A 10850-nucleotide genomic window follows, 5' to 3' on the forward strand; every position below is an offset into this window, starting at 1 on the left:
TTTCTTTTTCTAAACATAATTTGATATTCTTTTGCAAAGTAAATGCTTACTTTATTTAACCTCATTCAGTAAGATAAGTGAAAATTCCCTCCTCAAACTGAAAATTTATTTTGATTAGTGAATTAGGTGAAGTTGTGCTGCCTTCAATTTTCCAGTAATGTGCAAGCAAAAATCCATTTTATTTACCTTGAGCATGACTCTTTGCAAAGTGAACTTTCACTTTGTTTCACCTCATTCAATAAAGGATAAGTTCTCTTTTTTACAAAAAATAAATGCACATTTTGCAGGTAAAATTTTTTTTTTTAAAAACTAACCAAATAATTTCCTTGCGCTTGCAAAAACATAAAATAAATAAAGGCGGCTGCTTCCACTACACAGTCTACTGTAGGTACTTGATGTAAAACAATTACTTCAAACAATGGGTTCACTGTCTCTTAAAAAGTGCAATTGTGCATACAATATACAGTCATGGCCGAAATTGTTGGCACCCTTGATATTTTTCCTGAAAATCAAGTATTTCACACAAAAAAGGTATTGCATTAACACATGTTTTGCTATACACATGTTTATTCCCTTTGTATGTATTGGAACAAATATAAAACAGAGGCAGAAAAGCAAATATGACATAATGTCACACAAAACCCCAAAAATGGGCTGGACAAAAGTATTGGCACCCTTAACTTAATATTTGGTTGCACACCCTTTGGAAAACATAACTGAAATCAGTCGCTTCCTATAACCATCAATAAGCTTCTGACACCTCTCACCCGGAATTTTGGACCACTCTTCCTTTGCAAACAGCTCCAGGTCTCTCTTATTGGAAGGACACCTTTTCCCAACAGCAATTTTAAGATCTCTCCACAGGTGTTCAATGGGATTTAGATCTGGGCTCATTGCTGGCCACTTCAGAACTCTCCAGCGCTTCTTTGCCATCCATTTCTGAGTGCTTTTTGACGTATGTTTGGGGTCATTGTCCTGCTGGAAGACCCAGGATCTTGGACGCAAACCCAGCTTTCTGACACTGGGCCCTACAGTGCGACCCAAAATCCTTTGGTAATCCTCAGATTTCATGATGCCTTGCACACAGTCAAGGCACCCAGTGCCAGAGGCAGCAAAACAACCCCAAAACATCATTGAACCTCCACCATATTTTACCGTAGGTACTGTGTTTTGTTCTTTGTAGGCCTCATTCCGTTTTCGGTAAACAGTAGAATGATGTGCTTTACCGAAAAGCTCTATCTTGGTCTCATCTGTCCACAAGACGTTTTCCCAGAAGGCTTTTGGCTTACTCAAGTACATTTTGGCAAACTGTAGTCTTGCTTTTTTATGTCTCTGTGTCAGCAGTGGGGTCCTCCTGGGTCTCCTGCCATAGCGTTTCATTTCATTTAAATGTCGACGGATAGTTCGCGCTGACACTGATGCTCCCTGAGCCTGCAGGACAGCTTGAATGTCTTTGGAACATGTTTGGGGCTGCTTATCCACCATCCGGACTATTCTGCGTTGCAATCTTTCATCAATTTTCCTCATCCGTCCACGACCAGGGAGATTAGCTACAGTGCCATGGGTTGCAAACTTCTTGATAATGTTGCGCACTGTGGACAAAGGCAAATCTAGTTCTCTGGAGATGGACTTGTAACCTTGAGATTGTTGATATTTTGCCACAATTTTGGTTCTCAGGTCCTCAGACAGTTCTCGTCTCCTCTTTCTGTTGTCCATGCTTAGTGTGGCACAGACAGACACACAATGCAAAGGTTAAGTGAACGTCTCTCCTTTTTATCTGCTTTCAGGTGTGATTTCTATATTGCCCACACCTGTTACTTGCCCCAGGTGAGTTTACAGGAGCATCACATGCTTGTAACATTCTTATTTATCCGCAGTTGTGAAAGGGTGCCAATACTTTTGTCCAGCCCATTTTTGGAGGTTTGTGTGACATTATGTCGAATTTGCTTTCTTTCCTCCCTTTTTTTGTTTTGTCCCAATACACACAAAGGGAATAAACATGTGTATAGCAAAACATGTGTTAATGCAATACGTTTCGTGAGAAATACATGATTTCCTGGAGAAATATCAAGGGTGCCAACAATTTCGGCCATGACTGTAACTATATCAAATCATATTATAGACAAAATTGATAATGTGAGCTCAATATATGCAATAATCTAAATAAATATAAAGATAAAATCACAAATAATTTTGTGCCAAAACACCATACTCAACTTTCGAAATACAAAATAAACCTAGAACAGTGTATATCTGTACAGAGGGACAAATGTGTGTAAGGACAATAATAAGTTAGATAGAGAGAAAACAGGTGGCGCACACACCTAGTGCATTATCCAAGGTTTATTGTAGGAATTAAATCATAAAAACATACTCACAGACGAAGCATGCATCTAAAAAGCATAGAAAAATGACAATGGCCACAACGGCGGGCAAGGTGTTCTCACTGTCAGTGCGGTCAAATGCCTGACGCGTTTCGGGGACAAATCCCTTTCCTCAGAGCTGATGACCAACCTCTGATGCTGATGTATGATGAATGGAAAGAAAAGTAAGAGTCTCGCTGTTGATGCCTCAACAGCGAGGCTCTTACTTTACTTTCCATTCATCATACAATAAACCTTGGATAATGCACTAGGTGTGTGCGCCACCTGTTTTCTCTCTATCCAGTGGCTGATTTCCCCGTCTGAGGAGGGCTGCACCCCTGGAACATTTCCTTTTGGTTGTCGCTGTCCTGGTACCCTTGGCTTCCCTTTTGGCTGTGCATATCCTGAGGCGCTGGAGAGTACATACGCTATCCGGTTCGGTAATAATAAGTTAGATGCCTACATATGTCAAAAACATGCAAACTTAAAAAGGTGCATGTGACATAACCCAGTACTCCACTCTCAAAATAGAAAAAAAACATTTAAAAAAAGTGTATATGCGTAACGGATGTGCAAATGTACATATGGACAAACGTTAAATGAACAAGCAAAAATAAAAATATAGTATTCAATACTGCAAACAAAGTTAAAGATGAATAAAGCAACCAAATACACAGATGAATAAATATCCTGGTGAACAGTTCAAAATCAAGATGAAAAATCCCAAAAGGAAAAGAAGACACACTTCAAAGTGTAAGATGGAGAGCATTCAGTGCTGCAGGAAGAGGGTGCCAGGAAATCACACCACCCACATGTAAGGTGAACTCCTTACCAGAGACACTGATCCCACATAGAGATCATGAAGCGCCTTGCTGTCCCACAAATATTCAGACACATCACTCCATCTAGATACAATCCTGTGTAAGTGTGCTCAGCACAGAGGAGTTAAAAACAAGAAGGGACAACCATAGTGCAGTATGTTAAAACCAAGGGCTTTTAATATGGTAATGTACTTACAACAAGAAGACAATCACAAGCGTATAACAAATGATGGCGATTATATTTATTTAGGTTTTTGCATATATTGAGCTCACATTATCAAATTTCTCTATATTAATATGGTTTGATATAGTTACTGTATATTATATGCACACTTGCACTTTGGAAATTTTAAGAGACAGCGCTCCCATTTTTTGAAGTAGGTACAAAAATGGGCATTTATTATTTTTGGTTGCAGGAACCTGAAAAGCATTGCACCAGCGATCAGCAGATCGCTGGTACCATACAGGGCTCCTGCAGACCTGTCAGTATATCTGCTTGCCCATACGGGATGTATGGGCAAGCAGATATACTGACAGGAAGATTCAATGAATTACCACGATGCTCCACAGCGCTCCATAGCTGACAGCCCCGCAAGGCCCTGCTGTTTTTATTTTAAAAAGTGACAGCTAGTACAAGGAATCATGGGTAATCGGGCAGTGACTGCAGCATTGGGAACATGTTACATGTTCCACCCTAAAAACAAGTGGAACATGTAACACATTGCCAAAGGTGAACTCTTCCTTTAAGATAAGTGAAATAAATCAACTTCAGTGTTGCAAATGTAATTGTGTTCAAATTGCCAATGAAGCTTGTGGATTTATAGTACTTTATTAGCTCCCTGGATAACAAGGCTTTTAAACTGTCTTCTTTGCATTGTTTGTGCATATAGAAGATAACCATCACTCAAATGTCTTTTGTCAGTTGTTTCTGATCATCTTGTCTAATAGAAATAATACTTAAACATGAATATAGTAGGAAAATATGGCAGATAGGAGGAACTGCTACAGAACAATTAAGTTGTTTACAGATCTGGAAGAATGATGTCTGCATGGAGTCTAAGCTAAAGGGAACACTGGGAAGCTTTTGTTAAAAGGACAGCATAAATTATGCAACTCTTTTCAGACTGAAACAAAACATGAGATATCCTGCACTATAATCACATTTTCTCTTTAACTAAGTGAAACCTTTTAATATCAATTTTCAAGTATTGCAGGATGAAGAAAAGCATATTGCATTGATCTGTAATGTAAATACTGATTTAATGGATTATATTTAATAAAGTATTAGAGGATCTTCACTTTGCAAAACAAATACAGATGTAGCAAAGTGAATGTTTATTTGATTTAGTGAATAAAGGGAAGCTGTGTTCACTGTATTCAAACATATGCATAAAAAAAATGTTTTTTCTGATTGGGTATTTCAATGGAACATAGTTTGGTTTAACCATTTCATCTCTGGAAGGTTTCCCCCTAACTGACTGGGCCATTTTTTGCCATTCAGCACTGTGCTATTTTAACTGGTAATTGCGTGGTCATGCAATGCTGTATCCAAGCATATGTCCTTTTTTTCAAACAAATACAGCTTTCTTTTGGTGGTATTTTATCACCACTATTTTTTTTTATTTTTTGTGATATAAATGAAAAAAGAAAAACACATTTTTTTAAAAGATAAACAATATTTTCTACTTTCGGTTATAAAAAATATCCAATGAATACAAAGTTAGTCATAAATTTAGGCCAAAATGTTTTCTGCTACATGTCTTTGAAAAAAAAAAATCCCAATACGTGTATACTAATTGCTTTGTGTGACACAAGTGTATCGGATAAAGAAGCAGGATGGCAGATAATACGGTTTTCAGGCTCAAACCTGGCAACTGCGTGGAAGTGGAGGGATTCATTCCAGATGGCTGTGCAATGTTTTTCATAAACTTAGGAAAAGATGATAAGAATTTTGTGCTACACTTTATGCCTCGATTTTTACTTCCGTCTTGAACTCGATGGTGGATGGTGTCTGTGGAGCGGAGCAGAATTAAAGCTTCTTCCCCTTCCAGGAGGGATCAGACACCATGGTTGTTTCCAGTTTGTGCAAGACAAGATCACCACACAAATACTTTCTGGAAAGCCTCTCTCATTTCCAGTCTGCTTTCCCATAGAAGAGATCTCATACTTGGCCATGCGAAACCTCCTACTCAAGTCCATCACGGTGAAATGAAGCATTCCACAATAAAGGAGCCGTCTGCCCCAACCCCCCCCCCCCACACACGCTCTGTGAAATGGCCATGGATGAAGGAAAAAAAAACACCTTTTCTCTGTTTTGTAGCTCCCTCCAATCTGCATCCCTGCTGCTCATGTAGCCATAAATTTTGCTTTGCTCAGTTCATTTACTAAAAATGAATTTCATCCACATTTCAAATAAAAATTCAATCAGCTCAATAAAGACACACATTCATGATAAGTGTAAATAGATGGTAAATGCTGCCCTTTTGTGGGGAAATTGGTGTACCAGCACAGGGGTTATCCTAACAAATTGTTAATCATTTGAAATGGGCTACTAAGTTAGGCCTCATATACCTATTGTTTGTACACAAGTCACACAATACGTAAATAAATACACATACTACAGATCAGATCTGATTTATTTTATCCATGTTTATTGTTTTTCACAGCTGCACTGTATAAAAAAAATGCAAATCTCAACATTTGAATAATCTCTTTATTACTATGAATATTGAATAGTGTAGAATTTGAAAAGAAGGAAAGCATGGAAGACAATTAATGTTCTTAGTAACAAGATACTAGTGACTTTAAGGTTTATAGTCAAATGATATTGTATGGTCCATACTTGTTTGACTACATATCTGTAACAACTGTATTTAAAAGTGTTCAGACCACACTAGTTGAGTGCTCTTACATACTTGCACTTGTGTTTTTAACACTGGTATGACCCATAATGTTATTGTTTGTGTATAATTTTGTTACAATCCCATTGTTTGGGACCTATTTATATTATAAACTACAAACCTCTTGCTTAATAAAAATAATCTGAATTAAAAAATACATTAATATTATAACGTTTGAATTATATAGACACTTACTTTAATACACAATATGAATTGATGCCTCAATCTTACAGTGTATTCTTTCATGAATCAATTCATTTTCAGCTTTCAGCACTGTCGCACTTTGAATGACAATTGCACAATCATGCAACACTGTACCCATATGAAATGTTTATAATTTTTTTTCACACAAATAGAGGTTTCTTTAGGTGGTATTTAATTGCAGCTGGATGTTTTATTTTTTGCGTTATAAACAAAAAAAGAGCAAACAATTTGAAAAAAAAAAGTTCTTTGTTTCTATTATAACATTTTGCAAACAGGTCATTTTTCTCCTTCACTGATGTGCGTTGATGAGGCTGCACTGATAGGTGGCACTGAGGAGGTGGCAAGGATAGGCAGCCCTGATAGGCAGCACTAATGAGCTGGCACTGATGAGGTGGCGCTGATGAGGCTGCACTGATATGCAACAATGATGGGCACTGAGAGGCGGCACTGATAGGTGGCACTGCTGGGCACTGATGGGTGGCACTGCTGGGCAGCACTGATGGATGACACTGCTGGGGGGGACACTGATGAGCACTTGTGGGTAGCACTGGTGGGTGGCACTGCTGGGCACTGATCATCAGTGCCCTGATGATTGGTGCTGATCCATCCTCTGACAATTGCCGGTTATCGGCAGTACTTTTCTCACGCTGTTACAGCCGATAACCAGCAACTGCATTTACCGGTGACCTGCTGTCATTGGACATGGCTGATCACATGGTAAAAGGCCACTATGATGGGCCTTTTACCACATCACGTGATCAGCTGTGTCCATAGTGCACGTGGGAGTGTCTGGGGGCGTGCGGGAGGTTGCGTTCTGGGAGGATGTCATATGATGCCCTCCCAGAACTGGACAACCGTGCTGTAGCCATCATTCGGCTATAGCGCGGTTGGAAGGTGGTTAAACATTCCCTCAGGTTCTTCTACCTCACATCCTAAAGAGATACTACAGTTTTTTAAAAAAATTGTATTCCTCCCTCCTCTTTCCCCCTAAAAATTGAATCACACCTGATACTAAATTATGGTTTGAAACAATTCCAATCATTCATTTATCTATATCTCAATTGGAATCACTTAACTCACCATGTTCAGATGCTGAAGTTTCAGCAACTATCAAATCCCTTAGCAAGTCTTCAGCAACTGGACCAGATGGATATTCCTCTCTATATTATAAAAGAATTCTCAGATTCCCACACCTAAATTGACACAATTATATAACTCCATCCTACAGGGTGATAGTTACCCTGAAGAGATTCTTCTGGCCAATATGTCCTTACTTCCCAAACCAAATAAAGATGTACCCCTACCTCAAAATTTTAGGCCAATATCAGTAGTTAATAATGATCTAAAAATTTGTAGCAGAATTTTGTCTGATAGACTTGCATCTACAATCCCTATATTGATTTCACCATCTTAGTCGGGTTTTATCCTGAATCGTCAAATCACAGCCAAAACACAATTGGTAGCAAATCTTATACAGGATGCTAACCTGTTTTCACGGAAACTGTTATTAGTTGGGCTGGATATACATAAAGTCTTTGATAGTGTCTCTTGGGAATATAGGTCTCTTATTTCATTGCTATGGTTTTATTGGCAAATTTTTGCAGGGATTTCAAGCCTTATAGTATAATCCAAAAAGTCGAATTAAATTACCAGGATGCTATTCTGAATTTTTTCCCCTTAAAAGATGTACTAGACAAGGTTGCCCCTTATCCCCCCTTTTATTTGCATTTGCAATTGACCCACTATCAATAGCTATTACGCAACACCCTAATATATATATATATATATATATGGATATACCAAAGGACAATCCACATTCAAATTATGTCTGTACGCAGATGATGCTCTTCTATTTATATCCAAACCATTAACGTATTTACCCAATGTTTTTTAAATCTGAACAAATTTGCTAGCCTATCAGGGATTAAAGTAAATTTGTCCAAATCCTTAACCTTACCTGTTCATTTTTCACCATTAGAATTAGATAATTTGAAATGTAATTTTTCACTTATCTGGGCCTCTACCACATTACCATATTTTGGCATCATTCTTTCAGCAAGCTAGTAAACTTTATTTTTACACAACTTTCCCCCTTTAGAGCATAGAATTAGGCAATCACCAAAAATTTGGCCTACTTTTCATTTATCATTCTTGGGCAGGATCACAGAAATTATAATTAATATTTTACCTAAATTATTATACCTTTTTAGAGCTCTCTCTATTTTAATTTCTAAGACATACCTAAACAAACTCCAGATAGCAATTAACAAACTTATGTGGAATAAACCCCCCAAGATATAAAAAAAAAATGTTATACCAATCCCATAAATCTGGAGGTTTAGGTGTACCACAGCTATGGACGTATTATATATCTTGTAGGTTATCCCAGTTAGCATAATGGAATATTTTATGACCTACAACTCCATGGCTTAAATTTGAAAATATATTTATCTCTCCTTTTTTTACCTGGCCTTCTTTGGTCTGCTTCTGTTCCAGTACGCTCTATATCCACGTATAATAGGATCATTTCTCAGTCCCTTAAGTTATGGAATGAATGTAGAACTGTCTTTACCATTTTTCTACTCCTACTTCTTAGGGCTCATGTACACTGCAGCTGATAAACTGACATTCAGGAGCTGTTCAGCATTTTTTTCAGCAGCCCCTGAACTCTCCCTAATGTTTTCCTATGTTTCCATGTACACATAGTTGTTTACAGTCATTTACAGGCAGTTGAATTTACAGTCATTTTTTTGAACACACCAAACTTGCGTTCAGGAGTAGATTTTACAGGCGTTTCAAACGCCAAACACTTGTAAACTCAGTTAACTGCGTTTATAAGCGTTTGCGTTTAGAAGTGGTTTTTAACTGTTCCATGTCCAGATGCTCTCCAGAGCCTTTTTTCATCATCAGAAATGCATGCAAAGCGGTTTCCATGTATTCAAATGGACCTAGTACACCAGCGCAGTCAGTTCCAGGTTTTGCATGAAGGAAAAAAATGGTAGAACGTGCTGAATTATGCTCATGATGGGATCCATAGTGAATACAACCACAAAAGACAGGTAATCTCAACACATACTGCTCTCTCTGCTTCTGCTCTCTCTATTCCTCTCAAAACGTCTGAAATAGTTAGTTACTATTTTTCAATTCATTTTGGGCATTTGGGAAGGTCTCCTGAGGTTATCTTTTAAGAAATGCTTCTAAACGCAAACGCACATAAACATGGCATGCAAACGCAGCTAAACTGATGTTTTTTAACCTACATTTTTTAGCAGTCAGTTTCCATAGTTCAGAAGAGTTTTCCAAACGCCCCGTGTACATGAGCATTTATGCAACCTTTTTAGGGGATCCTAGATGTAAAATGGCTTTTGACTGCCCAACAAATTATTAAACAACAATATGATTTATATAAAAGACATTAATAAAAACTCTTCCTTTATTTATTTTACTCAACTACAAGAGTTAAAATCAGTCCCTACCACTGAATATCAACAAATACGTCTATTCTTTCATACCCATTTCAAACAGATCTTTTTACAATATATGAACAGATTTGTCATAAATCACCTAGAGGTAAAGGATTGATTTCTATCTTATATAATGTTCTCAACTCCTCTTCAGACACAGATAAACTCCCATATATGTTGGGGTGGAAATCTGAGTTGGGTACATCATTTTTGAAACAAGACTGGGACTTAAGTTGGAATAATCTCCGGAAATGTACTAAATCCTTAATATGAGAAACAGCAGTACAACTTTTTACTAGATGGTATTATACACCACATCGCCTACACTCGTTTTACCCACAGGTCTCACCATCTTGTTTTAGAGTTTGTTCCCAGCCAGGTACCTTTTTACATATATTTTAGGAGTGTGAGAAGTTAGCTCCTACCTGGATAGATGTTTTTTCCTTAATTAACACTCTAGTAGGTAAAGAAATAACAACAATTGCATATTGTTCAGTGACATCTCAGACATTTCCCCGTATTTAATAAACCTAATACACACCATCTGTGTAGCGACACACTGGAAATAGCTCACCATTGGAAAACAACTACATCACCATTTCCACAGATTATCACCAGACTGAACGATATCATGATAATGGAAAAATATTCCATACATTACAACACAAAAATTTTTTTTTGATCTAAAATGGAATCCTTGGTTCACATATAGGTTTCCACACAAGGACTAAACTTAAATCTTTTATAGTATATACAGTAACTATTAGTACTCATTTTTTAAATTTTTATATAAGATATTGTTTTTCTATTTTTATACGTTAACATACGCATTTATTGTCTTTTTTATATGAAACTTGGTAATTATATATACCATATATCTTTGTACCATTTGACTTCATGCAAACGTACTGATATGATTCTACACTACTGTAAATGTGTTATCTATTATTTTTGTTACTTAAACTCCTTCAAATAAAAGTTTGTAATCAAAAAACAAAAAGTAATATAAAATATTCAATTTTACATTGATGTAGTGAGTTGTGCTTTTCTTTTTATACCAGCCACACAAAATATATCATAGCCTTTCGCATTTAGCAT

The 10850-nt window shown here is 37.1% G+C and overlaps 1 pseudogene; it reads left to right on the forward strand.

Annotated features, from left to right (window-relative positions):
• Window positions 1-5020: 5020 nt before the first annotated feature.
• On the forward strand, window positions 5021-5396 carry LOC149462933 (galectin-1 pseudogene; annotated as a pseudogene).
• The last annotated feature ends 5454 nt before the right edge of the window (window positions 5397-10850 follow it).

This window comes from Staurois parvus, unplaced genomic scaffold, assembly GCF_062004578.1.
Source record: "Staurois parvus isolate SC_StPar_1 unplaced genomic scaffold, SC_StPar_1.0 ptg000165l, whole genome shotgun sequence".
In the NCBI taxonomy this organism is placed as follows: domain Eukaryota; kingdom Metazoa; phylum Chordata; class Amphibia; order Anura; family Ranidae; genus Staurois; species Staurois parvus.